Here is a 23,094-nt window from a genome sequence, read left to right as displayed (position 1 = left end):
ACTGCTCAGCACTGGGCGGCAGGCCGGGCAGGCTCCGGGACCGCTGGCCTGGCAGTCTCCACTGATGGGCTCTGGCTCTCTTTTGCTTTGCAGCAGGACTGAGCAGCAGCAGCAGCAGCAGCAGCAGGAGGGGGCTGCCCTGGCCCTTAGCTCTGCGGCAGAGCGCGGCCGTTGCCCAGGCACCAGGGCAGGCGGGCTCCAGCTGTGGCAAGGCGCTCTTTGGGCAGCCCCTGGCAGCCCTCGGTGGGGAGGATGGCGCGCTGCCCCAGCCCATGCAGGTAAGCCAGCCTGCACAGGGCTTGCCCAGCCCTCCCTCCGCATTTTCCGTAGAGGTGGTGGGTGTCCCGCGGCTAACGGGCAAAATGGCTAACTGTCACGTCCCGCTCCAGGTTGTCCCTTGCCACCTCCCAACTGCAACATTTCCCTTGTAGGCACCTCCAGCTTTGCCTCCAACCACCATCAAGAGTGCAGCAGGCCCCCTGGGGTGTCCAGTCAAGCTGGCCAGCCTTTCAGAGGACAGAAGGTAAAATGGGCTCGCTTTGGGTCAAATCAGAGGGTACTCCGCTGGAGGGTGGCTTTCCCCCTAACTAATACCACTGTGGGATGGAAAGGTCTGCAGGCTCTCTCCAGAGCAAGGAAGGCAGAAGGCTAAGGAGAAGAGAGGCCTGGGGAGAGGACACTAAAAGCTGCACGGAAAAGAGGAGGACGACGATAGAAAAACTGTTGCGGGCTGGACCAGCCAAAAGACGCACGAAGGTGCAGAAGATCAGGAGGTCCAGGTGTGTACCAGGCGCTGCTGCCCATCTTTCTCAGCTCTCAGCACTGCTCTGCGTCAGTGCAACTCGCTGGCAAGGATGGGCGAGGGATGGTGCTGGGCAGGGTTTGGAACGAGCTCCGTGGTAGCAGCCCAGGGGCTCCCCAGGGAGCCCTGCTGCGTGGCACAGGGGCACTACGCATCTCTGCTCCCACGCAGGTCTCTAGGGGCATTCCCCATGGGGACAAGGCGCCACAGACAACCCCTAGCCGATGGCAGCAACGGCTCTCTCTTCTGGGCCACAAAGGGCTCCTGCTGAATGCTGTTCCCCACAGAACGGGGAGCAGAGTCCTGCCTCTTCCTGCCCTCAGGGACTTAGCAGAGCTTTCTGACTCTCTCTTTGCAGGTGGAGATTCATTTCCAGCAGCTGAACCGCTCTGCCTGTTGGGCCTCCGCAACTGTTGTTTCCAATAAAATGTTCTTTTCTCTCTTCCGCCTGTGCCTGCCATGGGAGTTTCTGCTGTGGGGACCTCTTGTTTGGGCATGAATCCGCGGGGAGGAGTTTGGGACGGCCCCTTCTCCCAGCGCCCTGCCCAGTGGGCATTAGGGCTGCCTTGAGGTGCTTTAGGTGTGAAACCACATCACAATATCACACAGAAGGCTGCCACCGGAAGGGACCCATGGAGATCATCTGGTCCAACATCTGCTCAAACAGGTTGCACAGCCGCAGCATGGCTGCTCTGCTACAGACAGAGCCGGGACCTTGGGTCCTGGTCCCGTTGACTCTGCTGCTTCCTACCATATGACTAGAGTGGGACAACCTCCCAAAGCCTGTCTACTTCTCAGAGGCAAATCCCCTTACAAAAAGCAGTCTGAGGTCTTCAACTAACTCATGGCCACTCCACGCCACAGAACTCTAGACACGTGTGGAGCGGCTGTCTCCTAGTCCTCAGAGGGAAAGAGGACGAGAGCCACCAGAGCCACTTCCTCCCGAGCCACCAGAAGCTCTTCTGAAATGCCAGGGGGGTCCATCAGAGCAGTGGTCTTCCATTTTTGGCCGGCAGACCGGGGGCATCCAAAGTCCGTTAAAGCTAAGAAAACCAGCCTCTTACCCGTGGGCTTCAATTTGCCATCAAGGAGGCCGAGCAGCTCCCCAAAGCCTTTTCAAGACTGGCAAATCAAGAAAGCTGGAAAATTGCTCCCTCAACATTCTGCACCAAAATTCTCATTTCACCTCCCTCTCTGGGGAACGAGATAGGACAGCACCATGAGCCAAGGCGCCGTGGCTGCAGGCATAACCCCCAGCCTTCTCACTCAAGCTGCTCATCAGATGAATAACCTGGATGAGTCTCCCTTCATGGTGAGTCTCTCGGGGCTCAAAGAAGCCACAGCTACAGAACTGGAAGTCTAATTCTGTGTGTGTCCTTGGGAAGTGCTTTCCCGTAAGGTCAAACAATAGCAACTGCTCAGTCAACACCACGAATCGCGTTGCGGTACCAGCCTTTATCCCCTTTCAGAATTCTGTTCTAGAGAAAAAAAGGGCAAAATAATATTAGAATGTTGAGGGATTGCACAGTTCCATGGGAGAAGGTGCCCCCTGTGTTGCAATGCCTGTGTGTGCCTGCACGGGGGTGCGCACAAGGATATTGCCTTGGCCCTGCTGGGTCACAGTCATCACACCTGACAGAAAGGCTTCACAGCTCCCCAGTACCCAAAGGTTTTGGGAAAACAGACAACAAAGGTGAGGAGCCAGACTCCACCGATGCCCTCGGTGAGGGGAAGGCCACAGCGGCACCCCGTGATTGCACCATCAAAGGCCAACATCAGGCGTCCCTGGGACTAGCCTTTAGCCGCAACACCGGAGGAAACCAGGCTTTGCTGGCTCCACGGCTTGTGCCGTGAGTTGCGGCTCCCGCAGCAGTGTCACTGCACTGGGGACCTGGGCTGTCCTGGGTAGATGAGCACGGCTTTGTTCTCCTCCGCTCCCTCACCCCCACCTCCGGGGCAGGCTCGGCAGACACTTGCCCCGCTTCCCCACTGACCTGCTGAGACACTTTCCCTCTCAGCACCTCTGTTTCCTCTTCTTCAAAATGCCCACTATGACCTCTGTGAGACACTTGGATGTCCACAGATGAAGCGTGCTACGGCACGCCTGTGCGTTCTCTCTATTTTAAACTCTAGGTAACATAGGGCCGTGGGTTTTTTCTTTTGGTTATTCACCTTTACGAGTAAAAATGGAAATCAATGAGCCACTCTGAAAAACAAACAAAAAAAACCCCCCAAAAAAACCACAAAAAGGAGAAAACTCTTTGGATCAGCTTTCTCTTTCGAAGATAATTATGGGAAGGAAAGCAGTTTGAAACAATGGACGGCAAAGTGTAATGCTTAAAACTACAGGGCAGGGCATACTTGTCCACCCCACGGTTCACTGCTGCAATATTCCTCTTCTCTTCCGTTTTCTAAGTCATGTACAAAACATGCTTCCAAAATCAATTCTTTGGCTCCGAACCGCTGCCCCGTGCAGCAGGACGCCTGTCAGAGCCAAGCGTCACTAACGGAGGATTCCTCAGGGGATCTGCATGGGAAAATGAGTTCAGACTGCAACAGGTCCGGAGCGAGAAGGCAGCAGCCCCCCCAGGCTCCGCCCACTTTCCATTGGGGGTGGAGCTTTGGTCTCTGTGTTGGTTGTTATGGACGGATTGTTGGTCTTTGTGTTGGTTGCTGGGGACAGAGCGTTGTTCTCTGTGTTGGTTGTTGGGGACGGAGTGTTGGTCAGTTGGAGCCAGCAGCCACCAGAGGCGGCAGGAGGGAGCTGTGCTGGCACGGAGTGGCGCTGGGACGAGGCAGGGTTTGGCCAAACAGCGCTGTCCTGGCACCAGCGCCCTATTTCCCATCCTCGCTATCGCCGGCTGGGCCACATCCTCTGTGCACGGCGAGGGTGCTGCTGTCCCGGGCAGGATGGGCCAGGCCAACTGCTGCAGTGGCTCCAGGTGGGCTCCCCCTGCGGCCTGGGGACACGCGGGCACGGCCGGACCCCACAGCAGTGGCCTTTCTCATGCCCGCTCTTCTCTGCTCTGCAGGGAGGCTCTCAGCGACGATGAGGCAGCGCTGAGCGCGGACGTGCGGCTGACCCAGGGCCGCAAGAGGAGTGAGAGGCGCCTTCTCCTCCTCCCGGAGGAACTGGTGGTGGCCAAGTTGCAGTAAGACCCTCAGAGCCCACCTGCTTTTCCCCCAGCCCTTGCCTGGCGACCAGGACAGGGACACCCTGGCACCCACCCCGGGCCCCGGCACCTCGGTGCTGGAGGCACCGGTGCCCGTCCCAAGGGCAGGTGGGGGACAGGGCTCTGCCTGTGGGGACCCCAAGGAGGCCACCTCCACCTCACTGCCCACGTCTCCCCTCCGCAGACGTGGCACCACCCTGCGCCCACAGCTCCGCGTGGCCCTGCACGAGCTGTGGGTGCTCAGCAGCCCAGAAAGGGCAGCGGGACACCAAGAAGAGGAAGGCAGCCATGAGGGCAGGACCTCCCTCATCCTCGCCTGGCCCACTGGCTCCTGCGTTGCCGACTTTGGGTGAGTCATGGTGCCACGTCCCATGGCCGGGCAGGAGAGGTTCCCAGCTGTGCCCACGCCACCCTGTGAGTGGCCTCTGCCCCCCGTGCAGAGCCTGGCCAGGGGACAGGCAGCACGCCGGCAGGGAGGGATGGGGGCATTGCCACCTCCTGCATCCCCTGGCCACCTTTTGGTCCCCAGAAGGGAAGGGCAAAAGCATCTGTGTGGGCAGGGTGGCAGGACAGAGGGAGCCAGGGCTTGGGCAGCACCTCTGCCCCGCCCCGCGGGGCTCCATCCTGCCCCTGTGCCCTTCCCCACGGGGTAGGGGTGTGCAGGCACCCACCTCTGCCCACGGGCTGGGGGCTGCGGGGCCTGACACTGTGTCTCCTCTCTTTCTGCAGCTCCTGGGCCCTGAAGGAGCAGTGGGTGGACACGCTGCTTGGGTAAGCCGGGGGGATGCTCCCAGCTGGCCGGGGGAACACAGCTCCCCAGCTCTCCAGACAAGGGAGAAGAGGCGGCCTGGGGCTCACCCAGCTCTTTCCCTGTGCCTTCCCGCTCCACAGGACACCAGAAGGGCACAAGAGACCTCGAGTCACCCATGTGCCGTCACTCAGACTCCTGGAGAAGGAGCTAAGCCGCCGCTGTGCCGTGAGTGTCTCTCTGCTCCGGGCTCTGTCCCCGAGCAGTGGTCCTCCAGCCGAGCAGCTGAGGCATCGCCGCTCATCTTCTTCCCCTCCTTCTCTCTTGCCCAGTGGAGGACGTTCAGCGCCAGGAGCCTGGAGAGGCTGGTGGAGCGGCAGGCAAGGGTGAGGATGGCTGCCTTTCACCCGCCTCTGGCTGTGCTGGGGTGCCAGGGATGTGGAGCGAGGCGGGGGAGCTTGTGCCGGGGGGAGGGAGAGAGCATCCCACGGTGCCTCTTGGGCAGTGGAGGGGGTCGGGGAGCCACTAGGAACACTGGCATGGCCTCGCCGGTGGCACTGGTGCTAAGCGCTGCCGCCTTCTTGCAGACTGATGCCAAGCAAGGGCCTCCCGCGGCCGAATCGAGCAACGGAGAGGGACTTTGCCGCTCACCAGGTGAGTTTTGGAACAAAAGGCCACCTCCTGCAAGCAGCTGATCTGTGTTCACTTGTCCCTGGAGCGTCACCGTGCAGGTTGGGCAGCCCGAGGGAGGACATCGCCTGGATGAGCAAGGACACCCACTGGGCAGCGGCTGCCGGATCTGGCTCTGGGGGGACACGAAGCCTCTGCTGCTGCCCTGGTGGCACGCCGGCTCTCGGGAGCTTCCCAGCCACTGAACCGGAGCCACGGCTGCAGCTGCTGGCTCCCTGCCCGTCCTGCCGCACTGCTCAGCACTGGGCGGCAGGCCGGGCAGGCTCCGGGACCGCTGGCCTGGCAGTCTCCACTGATGGGCTCTGGCTCTCTTTTGCTTTGCAGCAGGAGGGAGCAGCAGCAGCAGCAGCAGCAGCAGGAGGGGGCTGCCCTGGCCCTTAGCTCTGCGGCAGAGCGCGGCCGTTGCCCAGGCACCAGGGCAGGCGGGCTCCAGCTGTGGCAAGGCGCTCTTTGGGCAGCCCCTGGCAGCCCTCGGTGGGGAGGATGGCGCGCTGCCCCAGCCCATGCAGGTAAGCCAGCCTGCACAGGGCTTGCCCAGCCCTCCCTCCGCATTTTCCGTAGAGGTGGTGGGTGTCCCGCGGCTAACGGGCAAAATGGCTAACTGTCACATCCCGCTCCAGGTTGTCCCTTGCCACCTCCCAACTGCAACATTTCCCTTGTAGGCACCTCCAGCTTTGCCTCCAACCACCATCAAGAGTGCAGCAGGCCCCCTGGGGTGTCCAGTCAAGCTGGCCAGCCTTTCAGAGGACAGAAGGTAAAATGGGCTCGCTTTGGGTCAAATCAGAGGGTACTCCGCTGGAGGGTGGCTTTCCCCCTAACTAATACCACTGTGGGATGGAAAGGTCTGCAGGCTCTCTCCAGAGCAAGGAAGGCAGAAGGCTAAGGAGAAGAGAGGCCTGGGGAGAGGACACTAAAAGCTGCACGGAAAAGAGGAGGACGACGATAGAAAAACTGTTGCGGGCTGGGCCAGCCAAAAGACGCACGAAGGTGCAGAAGATCAGGAGGTCCAGGTGTGTACCAGGCGCTGCTGCCCATCTTTCTCAGCTCTCAGCACTGCTCTGCGTCAGTGCAACTCGCTGGCAAGGGTGGGCGAGGGATGGTGCTGGGCAGGGTTTGGAACGAGCTCCGTGGTGGCAGCCCAGGGGCTCCCCAGGGAGCCCTGCTGCGTGGCACAGGGGCACTACGCATCTCTGCTCCCACGCAGGTCTCTAGGGGCATTCCCCATGGGGACAAGGCGCCACAGACAACCCCTAGCCGATGGCAGCAACGGCTCTCTCTTCTGGGCCACAAAGGGTTCCTGCTGAATGCTGTTCCCCACAGAACGGGGAGCAGAGTCCTGCCTCTTCCTGCCCTCAGGGACTTAGCAGAGCTTTCTGACTCTCTCTTTGCAGGTGGAGATTCATTTCCAGCAGCTGAACCGCTCTGCCTGTTGGGCCTCCGCAACTGTTGTTTCCAATAAAATGTTCTTTTCTCTCTTCCGCCTGTGCCTGCCATGGGAGTTTCTGCTGTGGGGACCTCTTGTTTGGGCATGAATCCGCGGGGAGGAGTTTGGGACGGCCCCTTCTCCCAGCGCCCTGCCCAGTGGGCATTAGGGCTGCCTTGAGGTGCTTTAGGTGCGAAACCACGTCACAATATCACACAGAAGGCTGCCACCGGAAGGGACCCATGGAGATCATCTGGTCCAACATCTGCTCAAACAGGTTGCACAGCCGCAGCATGGCTGCTCTGCTACAGACAGAGCCGGGACCTTGGGTCCTGGTCCCGTTGACTCTGCTGCTTCCTACCATATGACTAGAGTGGGACAACCTCCCAAAGCCTGTCTACTTCTCAGAGGCAAATCCCCTTACAAAAAGCAGTCTGAGGTCTTCAACTAACTCATGGCCACTCCACGCCACAGAACTCTAGACACGTGTGGAGCGGCTGTCTCCTAGTCCTCAGAGGGAAAGAGGACGAGAGCCACCAGAGCCACTTCCTCCCGAGCCACCAGAAGCTCTTCTGAAATGCCAGGGGGGTCCATCAGAGCAGTGGTCTTCCATTTTTGGCCGGCAGACCGGGGGCATCCAAAGTCCGTTAAAGCTAAGAAAACCAGCCTCTTACCCGTGGGCTTCAATTTGCCATCAAGGAGGCCGAGCAGCTCCCCAAAGCCTTTTCAAGACTGGCAAATCAAGAAAGCTGGAAAATTGCTCCCTCAACATTCTGCACCAAAATTCTCATTTCACCTCCCTCTCTGGGGAACGAGATAGGACAGCACCATGAGCCAAGGCGCCGTGGCTGCAGGCATAACCCCCAGCCTTCTCACTCAAGCTGCTCATCAGATGAATAACCTGGATGAGTCTCCCTTCATGGTGAGTCTCTCGGGGCTCAAAGAAGCCACAGCTACAGAACTGGAAGTCTAATTCTGTGTGTGTCCTTGGGAAGTGCTTTCCCGTAAGGTCAAACAATAGCAACTGCTCAGTCAACACCACGAATCGCGTTGCGGTACCAGCCTTTATCCCCTTTCAGAATTCTGTTCTAGAGAAAAAAAGGGCAAAATAATATTAGAATGTTGAGGGATTGCACAGTTCCATGGGAGAAGGTGCCCCCTGTGTTGCAATGCCTGTGTGTGCCTGCACGGGGGTGCGCACAAGGATATTGCCTTGGCCCTGCTGGGTCACAGTCATCACACCTGACAGAAAGGCTTCACAGCTCCCCAGTACCCAAAGGTTTTGGGAAAACAGACAACAAAGGTGAGGAGCCAGACTCCACCGATGCCCTCGGTGAGGGGAAGGCCACAGCGGCACCCCGTGATTGCACCATCAAAGGCCAACATCAGGCGTCCCTGGGACTAGCCTTTAGCCGCAACACCGGAGGAAACCAGGCTTTGCTGGCTCCACGGCTTGTGCCGTGAGTTGCGGCTCCCGCAGCAGTGTCACTGCACTGGGGACCTGGGCTGTCCTGGGTAGATGAGCACGGCTTTGTTCTCCTCCGCTCCCTCACCCCCACCTCCGGGGCAGGCTCGGCAGACACTTGCCCCGCTTCCCCACTGACCTGCTGAGACACTTTCCCTCTCAGCACCTCTGTTTCCTCTTCTTCAAAATGCCCACTATGACCTCTGTGAGACACTTGGATGTCCACAGATGAAGCGTGCTACGGCACGCCTGTGCGTTCTCTCTATTTTAAACTCTAGGTAACATAGGGCCGTGGGTTTTTTCTTTTGGTTATTCACCTTTACGAGTAAAAATGGAAATCAATGAGCCACTCTGAAAAACAAACAAAAAAAACCCCCCAAAAAAACCACAAAAAGGAGAAAACTCTTTGGATCAGCTTTCTCTTTCGAAGATAATTATGGGAAGGAAAGCAGTTTGAAACAATGGACGGCAAAGTGTAATGCTTAAAACTACAGGGCAGGGCATACTTGTCCACCCCACGGTTCACTGCTGCAATATTCCTCTTCTCTTCCGTTTTCTAAGTCATGTACAAAACATGCTTCCAAAATCAATTCTTTGGCTCCGAACCGCTGCCCCGTGCAGCAGGACGCCTGTCAGAGCCAAGCGTCACTAACGGAGGATTCCTCAGGGGATCTGCATGGGAAAATGAGTTCAGACTGCAACAGGTCCGGAGCGAGAAGGCAGCAGCCCCCCCAGGCTCCGCCCACTTTCCATTGGGGGTGGAGCTTTGGTCTCTGTGTTGGTTGTTATGGACGGATTGTTGGTCTTTGTGTTGGTTGCTGGGGACAGAGCGTTGTTCTCTGTGTTGGTTGTTGGGGACGGAGTGTTGGTCAGTTGGAGCCAGCAGCCACCAGAGGCGGCAGGAGGGAGCTGTGCTGGCACGGAGTGGCGCTGGGACGAGGCAGGGTTTGGCCAAACAGCGCTGTCCTGGCACCAGCGCCCTATTTCCCATCCTCGCTATCGCCGGCTGGGCCACATCCTCTGTGCACGGCGAGGGTGCTGCTGTCCCGGGCAGGATGGGCCAGGCCAACTGCTGCAGTGGCTCCAGGTGGGCTCCCCCTGCGGCCTGGGGACACGCGGGCACGGCCGGACCCCACAGCAGTGGCCTTTCTCATGCCCGCTCTTCTCTGCTCTGCAGGGAGGCTCTCAGCGACGATGAGGCAGCGCTGAGCGCGGACGTGCGGCTGACCCAGGGCCGCAAGAGGAGTGAGAGGCGCCTTCTCCTCCTCCCGGAGGAACTGGTGGTGGCCAAGTTGCAGTAAGACCCTCAGAGCCCACCTGCTTTTCCCCCAGCCCTTGCCTGGCGACCAGGACAGGGACACCCTGGCACCCACCCCGGGCCCCGGCACCTCGGTGCTGGAGGCACCGGTGCCCGTCCCAAGGGCAGGTGGGGGACAGGGCTCTGCCTGTGGGGACCCCAAGGAGGCCACCTCCACCTCACTGCCCACGTCTCCCCTCCGCAGACGTGGCACCACCCTGCGCCCACAGCTCCGCGTGGCCCTGCACGAGCTGTGGGTGCTCAGCAGCCCAGAAAGGGCAGCGGGACACCAAGAAGAGGAAGGCAGCCATGAGGGCAGGACCTCCCTCATCCTCGCCTGGCCCACTGGCTCCTGCGTTGCCGACTTTGGGTGAGTCGTGGTGCCACGTCCCATGGCCGGGCAGGAGAGGTTCCCAGCTGTGCCCACGCCACCCTGTGAGTGGCCTCTGCCCCCCGTGCAGAGCCTGGCCAGGGGACAGGCAGCACGCCGGCAGGGAGGGATGGGGGCATTGCCACCTCCTGCATCCCCTGGCCACCTTTTGGTCCCCAGAAGGGAAGGGCAAAAGCATCTGTGTGGGCAGGGTGGCAGGACAGAGGGAGCCAGGGCTTGGGCAGCACCTCTGCCCCGCCCCGCGGGGCTCCATCCTGCCCCTGTGCCCTTCCCCACGGGGTAGGGGTGTGCAGGCACCCACCTCTGCCCACGGGCTGGGGGCTGCGGGGCCTGACACTGTGTCTCCTCTCTTTCTGCAGCTCCTGGGCCCTGAAGGAGCAGTGGGTGGACACGCTGCTTGGGTAAGCCGGGGGGATGCTCCCAGCTGGCCGGGGGAACACAGCTCCCCAGCTCTCCAGACAAGGGAGAAGAGGCGGCCTGGGGCTCACCCAGCTCTTTCCCTGTGCCTTCCCGCTCCACAGGACACCAGAAGGGCACAAGAGACCTCGAGTCACCCATGTGCCGTCACTCAGACTCCTGGAGAAGGAGCTAAGCCGCCGCTGTGCCGTGAGTGTCTCTCTGCTCCGGGCTCTGTCCCCGAGCAGTGGTCCTCCAGCCGAGCAGCTGAGGCATCGCCGCTCATCTTCTTCCCCTCCTTCTCTCTTGCCCAGTGGAGGACGTTCAGCGCCAGGAGCCTGGAGAGGCTGGTGGAGCGGCAGGCAAGGGTGAGGATGGCTGCCTTTCACCCGCCTCTGGCTGTGCTGGGGTGCCAGGGATGTGGAGCGAGGCGGGGGAGCTTGTGCCGGGGGGAGGGAGAGAGCATCCCACGGTGCCTCTTGGGCAGTGGAGGGGGTCGGGGAGCCACTAGGAACACTGGCATGGCCTCGCCGGTGGCACTGGTGCTAAGCGCTGCCGCCTTCTTGCAGACTGATGCCAAGCAAGGGCCTCCCGCGGCCGAATCGAGCAACGGAGAGGGACTTTGCCGCTCACCAGGTGAGTTTTGGAACAAAAGGCCACCTCCTGCAAGCAGCTGATCTGTGTTCACTTGTCCCTGGAGCGTCACCGTGCAGGTTGGGCAGCCCGAGGGAGGACATCGCCTGGATGAGCAAGGACACCCACTGGGCAGCGGCTGCCGGATCTGGCTCTGGGGGGACACGAAGCCTCTGCTGCTGCCCTGGTGGCACGCCGGCTCTCGGGAGCTTCCCAGCCACTGAACCGGAGCCACGGCTGCAGCTGCTGGCTCCCTGCCCGTCCTGCCGCACTGCTCAGCACTGGGCGGCAGGCCGGGCAGGCTCCGGGACCGCTGGCCTGGCAGTCTCCACTGATGGGCTCTGGCTCTCTTTTGCTTTGCAGCAGGAGGGAGCAGCAGCAGCAGCAGCAGCAGCAGGAGGGGGCTGCCCTGGCCCTTAGCTCTGCGGCAGAGCGCGGCCGTTGCCCAGGCACCAGGGCAGGCGGGCTCCAGCTGTGGCAAGGCGCTCTTTGGGCAGCCCCTGGCAGCCCTCGGTGGGGAGGATGGCGCGCTGCCCCAGCCCATGCAGGTAAGCCAGCCTGCACAGGGCTTGCCCAGCCCTCCCTCCGCATTTTCCGTAGAGGTGGTGGGTGTCCCGCGGCTAACGGGCAAAATGGCTAACTGTCACATCCCGCTCCAGGTTGTCCCTTGCCACCTCCCAACTGCAACATTTCCCTTGTAGGCACCTCCAGCTTTGCCTCCAACCACCATCAAGAGTGCAGCAGGCCCCCTGGGGTGTCCAGTCAAGCTGGCCAGCCTTTCAGAGGACAGAAGGTAAAATGGGCTCGCTTTGGGTCAAATCAGAGGGTACTCCGCTGGAGGGTGGCTTTCCCCCTAACTAATACCACTGTGGGATGGAAAGGTCTGCAGGCTCTCTCCAGAGCAAGGAAGGCAGAAGGCTAAGGAGAAGAGAGGCCTGGGGAGAGGACACTAAAAGCTGCACGGAAAAGAGGAGGACGACGATAGAAAAACTGTTGCGGGCTGGGCCAGCCAAAAGACGCACGAAGGTGCAGAAGATCAGGAGGTCCAGGTGTGTACCAGGCGCTGCTGCCCATCTTTCTCAGCTCTCAGCACTGCTCTGCGTCAGTGCAACTCGCTGGCAAGGGTGGGCGAGGGATGGTGCTGGGCAGGGTTTGGAACGAGCTCCGTGGTGGCAGCCCAGGGGCTCCCCAGGGAGCCCTGCTGCGTGGCACAGGGGCACTACGCATCTCTGCTCCCACGCAGGTCTCTAGGGGCATTCCCCATGGGGACAAGGCGCCACAGACAACCCCTAGCCGATGGCAGCAACGGCTCTCTCTTCTGGGCCACAAAGGGTTCCTGCTGAATGCTGTTCCCCACAGAACGGGGAGCAGAGTCCTGCCTCTTCCTGCCCTCAGGGACTTAGCAGAGCTTTCTGACTCTCTCTTTGCAGGTGGAGATTCATTTCCAGCAGCTGAACCGCTCTGCCTGTTGGGCCTCCGCAACTGTTGTTTCCAATAAAATGTTCTTTTCTCTCTTCCGCCTGTGCCTGCCATGGGAGTTTCTGCTGTGGGGACCTCTTGTTTGGGCATGAATCCGCGGGGAGGAGTTTGGGACGGCCCCTTCTCCCAGCGCCCTGCCCAGTGGGCATTAGGGCTGCCTTGAGGTGCTTTAGGTGCGAAACCACGTCACAATATCACACAGAAGGCTGCCACCGGAAGGGACCCATGGAGATCATCTGGTCCAACATCTGCTCAAACAGGTTGCACAGCCGCAGCATGGCTGCTCTGCTACAGACAGAGCCGGGACCTTGGGTCCTGGTCCCGTTGACTCTGCTGCTTCCTACCATATGACTAGAGTGGGACAACCTCCCAAAGCCTGTCTACTTCTCAGAGGCAAATCCCCTTACAAAAAGCAGTCTGAGGTCTTCAACTAACTCATGGCCACACCACGCCACAGAACTCTAGACACTTGTGGAGCGGCTGTCTCCTAGTCCTCAGAGGGAAAGAGGACGAGAGCCACCAGAGCCACTTCCTCCCGAGCCACCAGAAGCTCTTCTGAAATGCCAGGGGGGTCCGTCAGAGCAGTGGTCTTCCATTTTTGGCCGGCAGACCGGGGGCATCCAAAGTCCGTTAAAGCTAAGAAAACCAGCCTCTTACCCGTGGGCTTCAATTTGCCATCAAGGAGGCTGAGCAGCTCCCCAAAGCCTTTTCAAGACTGGCAAATCAAGGAAGCTGGAAAATTGCTCCCTCAACATTCTGCACCAAAATTCTCATTTCACCTCCCTCTCTGGGGAACGAGATAGGACAGCACCATGAGCCAAGGCGCCGTGGCTGCAGGCATAACCCCCAGCCTTCTCACTCAAGCTGCTCATCAGATGAATAACCTGGATGAGTCTCCCTTCATGGTGAGTCTCTCGGGGCTCAAAGAAGCCACAGCTACAGAACTGGAAGTCTAATTCTGTGTGTGTCCTTGGGAAGTGCTTTCCCGTAAGGTCAAACAATAGCAACTGCTCAGTCAACACCACGAATCGCGTTGCGGTACCAGCCTTTATCCCCTTTCAGAATTCTGTTCTAGAGAAAAAAAGGGCAAAATAATATTAGAATGTTGAGGGATTGCACAGTTCCATGGGAGAAGGTGCCCCCTGTGTTGCAATGCCTGTGTGTGCCTGCACGGGGGTGCGCACAAGGATATTGCCTTGGCCCTGCTGGGTCACAGTCATCACACCTGACAGAAAGGCTTCACAGCTCCCCAGTGCCCAAAGGTTTTGGGAAAACAGACAACAAAGGTGAGGAGCCAGACTCCACCGATGCCCTCGGTGAGGGGAAGGCCACAGCGGCACCCCGTGATTGCACCATCAAAGGCCAACATCAGGCGTCCCTGGGACTAGCCTTTAGCCGCAACACCGGAGGAAACCAGGCTTTGCTGGCTCCACGGCTTGTGCCGTGAGTTGCGGCTCCCGCAGCAGTGTCACTGCACTGGGGACCTGGGCTGTCCTGGGTAGATGAGCACGGCTTTGTTCTCCTCCGCTCCCTCACCCCCACCTCCGGGGCAGGCTCGGCAGACACTTGCCCCGCTTCCCCACTGACCTGCTGAGACACTTTCCCTCTCAGCACCTCTGTTTCCTCTTCTTCAAAATGCCCACTATGACCTCTGTGAGACACTTGGATGTCCACAGATGAAGCGTGCTACGGCACGCCTGTGCGTTCTCTCTATTTTAAACTCTAGGTAACATAGGGCCGTGGGTTTTTTCTTTTGGTTATTCACCTTTACGAGTAAAAATGGAAATCAATGAGCCACTCTGAAAAACAAACAAAAAAAACCCCCCAAAAAAACCACAAAAAGGAGAAAACTCTTTGGATCAGCTTTCTCTTTCGAAGATAATTATGGGAAGGAAAGCAGTTTGAAACAATGGACGGCAAAGTGTAATGCTTAAAACTACAGGGCAGGGCATACTTGTCCACCCCACGGTTCACTGCTGCAATATTCCTCTTCTCTTCCGTTTTCTAAGTCATGTACAAAACATGCTTCCAAAATCAATTCTTTGGCTCCGAACCGCTGCCCCGTGCAGCAGGACGCCTGTCAGAGCCAAGCGTCACTAACGGAGGATTCCTCAGGGGATCTGCATGGGAAAATGAGTTCAGACTGCAACAGGTCCGGAGCGAGAAGGCAGCAGCCCCCCCAGGCTCCGCCCACTTTCCATTGGGGGTGGAGCTTTGGTCTCTGTGTTGGTTGTTGGGGACGGATTGTTGGTCTTTGTGTTGGTTGCTGGGGACAGAGCGTTGTTCTCTGTGTTGGTTGTTGGGGACGGAGTGTTGGTCAGTTGGAGCCAGCAGCCACCAGAGGCGGCAGGAGGGAGCTGTGCTGGCACGGAGTGGCGCTGGGACGAGGCAGGGTTTGGCCAAACAGCGCTGTCCTGGCACCAGCGCCCTATTTCCCATCCTCGCTATCGCCAGCTGGGCCACATCCTCTGTGCACGGCGAGGGTGCTGCTGTCCCGGGCAGGATGGGCCAGGCCAACTGCTGCAGTGGCTCCAGGTGGGCTCCCCCTGCGGCCTGGGGACACGCGGGCACGGCCGGACCCCACAGCAGTGGCCTTTCTCATGCCCGCTCTTCTCTGCTCTGCAGGGAGGCTCTCAGCGACGACGAGGCAGCGCTGAGCGCGGACGTGCGGCTGACCCAGGGCCGCAAGAGGAGTGAGAGGCGCCTTCTCCTCCTCCCGGAGGAACTGGTGGTGGCCAAGTTGCAGTAAGACCCTCAGAGCCCACCTGCTTTTCCCCCAGCCCTTGCCTGGCGACCAGGACAGGGACACCCTGGCACCCACCCCGGGCCCCGGCACCTCGGTGCTGGAGGCACCGGTGCCCGTCCCAAGGGCAGGTGGGGGACAGGGCTCTGCCTGTGGGGATCCCAAGGAGGCCACCTCCACCTCACTGCCCACGTCTCCCCTCCGCAGACGTGGCACCACCCTGCGCCCACAGCTCCGCGTGGCCCTGCACGAGCTGTGGGTGCTCAGCAGCCCAGAAAGGGCAGCGGGACACCAAGAAGAGGAAGGCAGCCATGAGGGCAGGACCTCCCTCATCCTCGCCTGGCCCACTGGCTCCTGCGTTGCCGACTTTGGGTGAGTCGTGGTGCCACGTCCCATGGCCGGGCAGGAGAGGTTCCCAGCTGTGCCCACGCCACCCTGTGAGTGGCCTCTGCCCCCCGTGCAGAGCCTGGCCAGGGGACAGGCAGCACGCCGGCAGGGAGGGATGGGGGCATTGCCACCTCCTGCATCCCCTGGCCACCTTTTGGTCCCCAGAAGGGAAGGGCAAAAGCATCTGTGTGGGCAGGGTGGCAGGACAGAGGGAGCCAGGGCTTGGGCAGCACCTCTGCCCCGCCCCGCGGGGCTCCATCCTGCCCCTGTGCCCTTCCCCACGGGGTAGGGGTGTGCAGGCACCCACCTCTGCCCACGGGCTGGGGGCTGCGGGGCCTGACACTGTGTCTCCTCTCTTTCTGCAGCTCCTGGGCCCTGAAGGAGCAGTGGGTGGACACGCTGCTTGGGTAAGCCGGGGGGATGCTCCCAGCTGGCCGGGGGAACACAGCTCCCCAGCTCTCCAGACAAGGGAGAAGAGGCGGCCTGGGGCTCACCCAGCTCTTTCCCTGTGCCTTCCCGCTCCACAGGACACCAGAAGGGCACAAGAGACCTCGAGTCACCCATGTGCCGTCACTCAGACTCCTGGAGAAGGAGCTAAGCCGCCGCTGTGCCGTGAGTGTCTCTCTGCTCCGGGCTCTGTCCCCGAGCAGTGGTCCTCCAGCCGAGCAGCTGAGGCATCGCCGCTCATCTTCTTCCCCTCCTTCTCTCTTGCCCAGTGGAGGACGTTCAGCGCCAGGAGCCTGGAGAGGCTGGTGGAGCGGCAGGCAAGGGTGAGGATGGCTGCCTTTCACCCGCCTCTGGCTGTGCCGGGGTGCCAGGGATGTGGAGCGAGGCGGGGGAGTTTGTGCCGGGGGGAGGGAGAGAGCATCCCACGGTGCCTCTTGGGCAGTGGAGGGGGTCGGGGAGCCACTAGGAACACTGGCATGGCCTCGCCGGTGGCACTGGTGCTAAGCGCTGCCGCCTTCTTGCAGACTGATGCCAAGCAAGGGCCTCCCGCGGCCGAATCGAGCAAGGGAGAGGGACTTTGCCGCTCACCAGGTGAGTTTTGGAACAAAAGGCCACCTCCTGCAAGCAGCTGATCTGTGTTCACTTGTCCCTGGAGCGTCACCGTGCAGGTTGGGCAGCCCGAGGGAGGACATCGCCTGGATGAGCAAGGACACCCACTGGGCAGCGGCTGCCGGATCTGGCTCTGGGGGGACACGAAGCCTCTGCTGCTGCCCTGGTGGCATGCCGGCTCTCGGGAGCTTCCCAGCCACTGAACCGGAGCCACGGCTGCAGCTGCTGGCTCCCTGCCCATCCTGCCGCACTGCTCAGCACTGGGCGGCAGGCCGGGCAGGCTCCGGGACCGCTGGCCTGGCAGTCTCCACTGATGGGCTCTGGCTCTCTTTTGCTTTGCAGCAGGACTGAGCAGCAGCAGCAGCAGCAGCAGCAGGAGGGGGCTGCCCTGGCCCTTAGCTCTGCGGCAGAGCGCGGCCGTTGCCCACGCACCAGGGCAGGCGGGCTCCAGCTGTGGCAAGGCGCTCTTTGGGCAGCCCCTGGCAGCCCTCGGTGGGGAGGATGGCGCGCTGCCCCAGCCCATGCAGGTAAGCCAGCCTGCACAGGGCTTGCCCAGCCCTCCCTCCGCATTTTCCGTAGAGGTGGTGGGTGTCCCGGGGCTCCAGGGACAGGGGACTGGGCTCTGCACCCACAGCAAGGAGCCAGCCCTGGGGCAGTGCTCTGGCCACCGCTGCTGGAAAGCAGCTCCTCAGCCAAGCAACTGTCCTCCCACCTCACCTGCAGGAGCTGCTGTCTGCCCTTTGGCAGGAAGGACCATCAACAGTGGGGATATTTCGCCTGTCTGCCAGCGGGACAGCAGTTCGGGAGCTGCGGGAGGCTCTGGACCGTGGCAGAGATGTCGACCTGGCCAGCCAGCCTGCGCTGCTGCTCGCTGTCATCCTGAAGGTGAGTGCTCCTGAGCTGCAGCTGGAGGAGCTCCTGGCCGGCCTGGAGCATTCAAAGGCTCACCTGGAGCCCTTGGTCTTGCAGGACTTCCTGCGAAACATTCCTGGCAGGCTCCTTGTGAACAGCATGTACGAGGACTGGATGGGAGCCATGCAGAAGACCAGCAGGGAGGAGAAGATGGAAGAGCTGAAAGCGTAAGTGTGGGCAGCAGCCTGCCTGTTGAGCAAGCAGGAGCCCTGACCGCTGGCTGAGAGCACCTGCAAGGCTTCGCAACGTGACCACTGGCTCCCGCCCACCTTGGGCAAGGCTGAGGGATGGCTGTGGGCAGCATGCGCCTTGTCTACCTTGTGCTCCTCTTCCCTCAGGGTGGCCGAGAAGTTGCCTGTGGCCAATCTGCTCCTTCTGAAGCGGCTGCTGGCTCTCCTACAGCACATCGGCCGCAATGAAGCCAGTAGCAAGATGAGCTGCAGCAACCTGGCTGTCTGTGTTGGGCCCAGCCTGCTGGGCCCACTTGATGAGGGCCTCCTTTCGCTGGAGGCCATGCTGAAGGTCACTGAGAAGGTACTGGCGCTGTAGTGAGCTGCAGCCTTGGCGGTCCCTCTGAGGTGGGATCTCTGGATTCCTCCTCCGTTGGGCAGATGCTGCTGGGGTGGCTGCCTGCAAGAGCAGCCCCACAGCCACCGCCTTCTGCGCACAGGCAAGGCGCAGGAGTGGCAAAGGCTGCTTGGTCCATTTCCAGCAGCTGGCTTGACAACAGGGCTTTGATGTGTGCAGGTGAAGGTGCTGGTGCAGTTTCTGGTGGAGAACTGTGGCGAAATCTTTGGGGAGGAGACAAGTGGCCCCCCCTGCCCAGCAGCCGAGGAGTCGCTGGCCACCAGGCAGAGATCTGGAGGTAAGAGGCAGTGGGACTGAGGGGTGTCACAGGCTGGGATGCTTGGGATGACAGAACCGGCAGCATCCTTTCTGGCGGGGCTGGGCATCCTGTGTGGTCCTCTCAGACCCGCTTGTCTCATGGCCTCTGCCCCTGCCTCTTGGGGCACAAACACTTTGCTCAGCAAGGTGAGCTGAGGCCTGCAGGCTGGGCACGGGGGGGTAGAAACAGAAGCGCTGGAGGGCTGCCGGTGGGTTTTGCTGGAGCTGGGTTTTACCTCCAAGAAGTCACCTGGCTGCAAGGGCTTTTTCTTTCTAGAGCTGCATTTGGAAGAGCCAAGTGTTTGTGCAGACACAGAGGATACCGAGCACTGGGCAGAAGCCTTGCAGCAGACATGCCCCTCTCTGCTCAGTGTCCTCGAAAAAGCTGGGGGAGAGACAGTGGTGGAGTCTGCAACGGGAGAGGTATGTCAGCCCCGCAGCCACGGTGACAGCCTGTCTTCTGCTGTAGGAGGGCAGTCTCTGAGGAGGCCACGTCGCTGCTGTGCCTCTGCCCGGCAGCAGAGCCGGGCTGCGTGTGGCTTATGCCTCCAGCCCCCCCAGGCTGATACATAGGAAGGGGAAGTGGCAAGGTGGTTCTCAAATGCACTAGGCATCTGCTTGAGCAAACAAAAGGCCCACAAAATAGCTACAAAAAGACAGAGGGGGTCAGAGGGGCTTTGCCGGGGCCCTACTTCATTGTCTCGATGTCAGAGCCTCAGCCGGTCTATTTTGCAGGGGCGCAGATGACTCTGCGCAATGTGGCCGATGCAAACCAGCCCAAGGGAGCTCCTCTGGACAGCTAAGGGGGCAGTCTGGCCAACAGTCGCTTCCCGCTCCAGGTTGTCCCGTGCCACCTCCCAACTGCAACATTTCTCTTGTAGGCACCTCCAGCTTTGCCTCCAACTGCGGCGAATGAAGAGACGGGACGCAGCTTGATGCAAGCAAGTTGTCCCTTTATTAGTGATTTTCTTACAATTATATACCTTTCTACCTCCTACATATTACACACTGATTGGTTAAATCTTAAGCGTAAAAAACACTGATTGGTTGATATTTAAGGCACACCGTTAGAACAATAGGAACTTACTAGTTTATCTTGACCTAGCAATAATTTCTATTCCAAGGTTAGGGAGTTTCTTTCTACGCGGCTTTCTTGATTACATATCGGCGCCATCCGTTCCCTTATCTGGCTACTTGTTTCTCTGTCCGTCTGGTTGCCTCCTCAGCTGTGACGGCTCAGGGGTCTGCAGTTAGCTTGTTCCTTTGTTCCCAGGGCTTGTGCCCTACAAGTTCTAACAAGTCTCTATTCATCAGGCTATCAGTACTTGGACTCTTGTCCTTGAGGACTTGTCCTACATCCAACCACCATCAACAGTGGGGATATTTCGCCTGTCTGCCAGCGGGACAGCAGTTCGGGAGCTGTGGGAGGCTCTGGACCGTGGCAGAGATGTCGACCTGGCCAGCCAGCCTGCGCTGCTGCTCGCTGTCATCCTGAAGGTGAGTGCTCCTGAGCTGCAGCTGGAGGAGCTCCTGGCCGGCCTGGAGCATTCAAAGGCTCACCTGGAGCCCTTGGTCTTGCAGGACTTCCTGCGAAACATTCCTGGCAGGCTCCTTGTGAACAGCATGTACGAGGACTGGATGGGAGCCATGCAGAAGACCAGCAGGGAGGAGAAGATGGAAGAGCTGAAAGCGTAAGTGTGGGCAGCAGCCTGCCTGTTGAGCAAGCAGGAGCCCTGACCGCTGGCTGAGAGCACCTGCAAGGCTACGCAACGTGACCACTGGCTCCCGCCCACCTTGGGCAAGGCTGAGGGATGGCTGTGGGCAGCATGCGCCTTGTCTACCTTGTGCTCCTCTTCCCTCAGGGTGGCCGAGAAATTGCCTGTGGCCAATCTGCTCCTTCTGAAGCGGCTGCTGGCTCTCCTACAGCACATCGGCCGCAATGAAGCCAGTAGCAAGATGAGCTGCAGCAACCTGGCTGTCTGTGTTGGGCCCAGCCTGCTGGGCCCACTTGATGAGGGCCTCCTTTCGCTGGAGGCCATGCTGAAGGTCACTGAGAAGGTACTGGCGCTGTAGTGAGCTGCAGCCTTGGCGGTCCCTCTGAGGTGGGATCTCTGGATTCCTCCTCCGTTGGGCAGATGCTGCTGGGGTGGCTGCCTGCAAGAGCAGCCCCACAGCCACCGCCTTCTGCGCACAGGCAAGGCGCAGGAGTGGCAAAGGCTGCTTGGTCCATTTCCAGCAGCTGGCTTGACAACAGGGCTTTGATGTGTGCAGGTGAAGGTGCTGGTGCAGTTTCTGGTGGAGAACTGTGGCGAAATCTTTGGGGAGGAGACAAGTGGCCCCCCCTGCCCAGCAGCCGAGGAGTCGCTGGCCACCAGGCAGAGATCTGGAGGTAAGAGGCAGTGGGACTGAGGGGTGTCACAGGCTGGGATGCTTGGGATGACAGAACCGGCAGCATCCTTTCTGGCGGGGCTGGGCATCCTGTGTGGTCCTCTCAGACCCGCTTGTCTCATGGCCTCTGCCCCTGCCTCTTGGGGCACAAACACTTTGCTCAGCAAGGTGAGCTGAGGCCTGCAGGCCAGGCACGGGGGGGTAGAAACAGAAGCGCTGGAGGGCTGCCGGTGGGTTTTGCTGGAGCTGGGTTTTACCTCCAAGAAGTCACCTGGCTGCAAGGGCTTTTTCTTTCTAGAGCTGCATTTGGAAGAGCCAAGTGTTTGTGCAGACACAGAGGATACCGAGCACTGGGCAGAAGCCTTGCTGCAGACATGCCCCTCTCTGCTCAGTGTCCTCGAAAAAGCTGGGGGAGAGACAGTGGTGGAGTCTGCAACGGGAGAGGTATGTCAGCCCCGCAGCCACGGTGACAGCCTGTCTTCTGCTGTAGGAGGGCAGTCTCTGAGGAGGCCACGTCGCTGCTGTGCCTCTGCCCGGCAGCAGAGCCGGGCTGCGTGTGGCTTATGCCTCCAGCCCCCCCAGGCTGATACATAGGAAGGGGAAGTGGCAAGGTGGTTCTCAAATGCACTAGGCATCTGCTTGAGCAAACAAAAGGCCCACAAAATAGCTACAAAAAGACAGAGGGGGTCAGAGGGGCTTTGCCGGGGCCCTACTTCATTGTCTCGATGTCAGAGCCTCAGCCGGTCTATTTTGCAGGGGCGCAGATGACTCTGCGCAATGTGGCCGATGCAAACCAGCCCAAGGGAGCTCCTCTGGACAGCTAAGGGGGCAGTCTGGCCAACAGTCGCTTCCCGCTCCAGGTTGTCCCGTGCCACCTCCCAACTGCAACATTTCTCTTGTAGGCACCTCCAGCTTTGCCTCCAACTGCGGCGAATGAAGAGACGGGACGCAGCTTGATGCAAGCAAGTTGTCCCTTTATTAGTGATTTTCTTACAATTATATACCTTTCTACCTCCTACATATTACACACTGATTGGTTAAATCTTAAGCGTAAAAAACACTGATTGGTTGATATTTAAGGCACACCGTTAGAACAATAGGAACTTACTAGTTTATCTTGACCTAGCAATAATTTCTATTCCAAGGTTAGGGAGTTTCTTTCTACGCGGCTTTCTTGATTACATATCGGCGCCATCCGTTCCCTTATCTGGCTACTTGTTTCTCTGTCCGTCTGGTTGCCTCCTCAGCTGTGACGGCTCAGGGGTCTGCAGTTAGCTTGTTCCTTTGTTCCCAGGGCTTGTGCCCTACAAGTTCTAACAAGTCTCTATTCATCAGGCTATCAGTACTTGGACTCTTGTCCTTGAGGACTTGTCCTACATCCAACCACCATCAACAGTGGGGATATTTCGCCTGTCTGCCAGCGGGACAGCAGTTCGGGAGCTGCGGGAGGCTCTGGACCGTGGCAGAGATGTCGACCTGGCCAGCCAGCCTGCGCTGCTGCTCGCTGTCATCCTGAAGGTGAGTGCTCCTGAGCTGCAGCTGGAGGAGCTCCTGGCCGGCCTGGAGCATTCAAAGGCTCACCTGGAGCCCTTGGTCTTGCAGGACTTCCTGCGAAACATTCCTGGCAGGCTCCTTGTGAACAGCATGTACGAGGACTGGATGGGAGCCATGCAGAAGACCAGCAGGGAGGAGAAGATGGAAGAGCTGAAAGCGTAAGTGTGGGCAGCAGCCTGCCTGTTGAGCAAGCAGGAGCCCTGACCGCTGGCTGAGAGCACCTGCAAGGCTACGCAACGTGACCACTGGCTCCCGCCCACCTTGGGCAAGGCTGAGGGATGGCTGTGGGCAGCATGCGCCTTGTCTACCTTGTGCTCCTCTTCCCTCAGGGTGGCCGAGAAGTTGCCTGTGGCCAATCTGCTCCTTCTGAAGCGGCTGCTGGCTCTCCTACAGCACATCGGCCGCAATGAAGCCAGTAGCAAGATGAGCTGCAGCAACCTGGCTGTCTGTGTTGGGCCCAGCCTGCTGGGCCCACTTGATGAGGGCCTCCTTTCGCTGGAGGCCATGCTGAAGGTCACTGAGAAGGTACTGGCGCTGTAGTGAGCTGCAGCCTTGGCGGTCCCTCTGAGGTGGGATCTCTGGATTCCTCCTCCGTTGGGCAGATGCTGCTGGGGTGGCTGCCTGCAAGAGCAGCCCCACAGCCACCGCCTTCTGCGCACAGGCAAGGCGCAG

Source organism: Falco cherrug, chromosome 6, assembly GCF_023634085.1.
Source record: "Falco cherrug isolate bFalChe1 chromosome 6, bFalChe1.pri, whole genome shotgun sequence".
Taxonomy (NCBI): Eukaryota; Metazoa; Chordata; class Aves; order Falconiformes; family Falconidae; genus Falco; species Falco cherrug.
This window is presented reverse-complemented; position numbering follows the sequence as displayed.